This window comes from Cydia amplana, chromosome 10 (assembly GCF_948474715.1).
Source record: "Cydia amplana chromosome 10, ilCydAmpl1.1, whole genome shotgun sequence".
Taxonomy (NCBI): domain Eukaryota; kingdom Metazoa; phylum Arthropoda; class Insecta; order Lepidoptera; family Tortricidae; genus Cydia; species Cydia amplana.
In genome coordinates, this window is record NC_086078.1 from 8,968,580 (window position 1) to 8,969,976 (window position 1,397).

The window sequence follows — 1,397 nt, forward strand, 5'->3', positions numbered from 1 at the left end:
CGTGACAAGGTATATATTTCCTTTGTGTTTCCGTGTAATTGTCGTCGTCTGTATTCGCGGACTTTATTGCCCATATCAAGTCGTGGATGCCATTTCGTCGGATAATGCGGTTGTCTGCTATGACTCACTATTAGCAAACTAAAATTTAATGAAATGAATAAGGACTCATGACATGCCTAGATAATTAGCTACTAACGATGCCTAACTAAGTAACTAGGTATCCGTACCTGCCTGAATGCCTAGGAAGGCTAGTTTTAGGATCAGTTTAAACGAATACACTTCAAAACATTAACCTTTATCCTTTGTTAGTCTGATAAAATAAAAAGCATTTTGGTACAAAAACCACCCGGCTTAAATTGTATAACGCCTTTCGTATATTCATTTCAAAAAACAGGGCACGACCGGGATTTGAACCCGGGACCTCTCACACCCAAAGCGAGAATCATACCGCTAGACCATCATGCCACTTGCGAGAAGACTTTAAATAACTCAAAATGAGAGTTGGATTTCAGGCGATCCACCTGTTTAAATAAGAAAATTAAATATTTTGCGGACACACCGCCTTAAGTATTAACTTCTTAAAAACTTACGGAATAGAAAGATTAGAAAGTGCATAGCCAGAAATTCCAATTAGGTATATGAAACCTGCAAGGCAGTAATAAAATATTTTTTGAATTTGCTTTCAATTTATTTGGAGTCTATTCAGAATTAGCTAAAAAAAAGTAAAATTCTAAATTATATTTTGACACGAGAAATCAATCAATAGATCAGGAATGGTCGCAGTAATACAGAGGCTTAGGAGCCTGACATAGACCCTTACAAAGAAAAAAAAGAGGAAGAGGGACGTATCGGCCAAAACTTGCCTCTTACGGCTGCTGTCGTTCTCGCAGACAAAGCCTATCGGTTCAAATTCAAAGGCTCTCCCGCTCCGCAAAGGAGCCATAGATTGACGGCCTTCGATTCTCACCATCAATATCATGTAGTTATCATGTCGGTGGAGCAATTTCCAAGCATCTTTATCCTGTACCTTCTCTGTGACTGCTCGACTTAGGTTTCTTAGGTAGTAAATGAGCCTAATTAATACAAGGAATAGGTCTAAAAAAGGGCACGACCGGGATTTGAACCCGGGACCTCTCACACCCAAAGCGAGAATCATACCGCTAGACCATCATGCCTCATGTCAGTTGCTTCCAACAAAGTCTACATTTTCGATTTGTTAATTTCAAAACATTTGTGTAAATATAGAAATTAAAATAAAGGTACCGTAAAATGGGGTGAGTAGGCGCAAAACTGACATTCAAACCTCGATAACATTTTATTTTTACATATGCAAACTGAATGGTGTACATAATAAGTGTTCCGGACGTTTGTATTTTAGTTTTGATTTTATTCTGGGT

At 38.2% G+C, this 1,397-nt stretch overlaps 2 non-coding genes across 2 annotated transcripts; both read right to left on the reverse strand.

Annotated features, from left to right (window-relative positions):
• Nucleotides 1-393: 393 nt before the first annotated feature.
• On the reverse strand, nt 394-465 carry Trnap-ugg (transfer RNA proline (anticodon UGG)). The gene has a single exon. It is a non-coding gene; the product is annotated as a tRNA-Pro (tRNA).
• Nucleotides 466-1,103: 638 nt separating this feature from the next.
• Trnap-ugg (transfer RNA proline (anticodon UGG)) lies at nt 1,104-1,175 on the reverse strand. The gene has a single exon. It is a non-coding gene; the product is annotated as a tRNA-Pro (tRNA).
• Nucleotides 1,176-1,397: the final 222 nt, after the last annotated feature.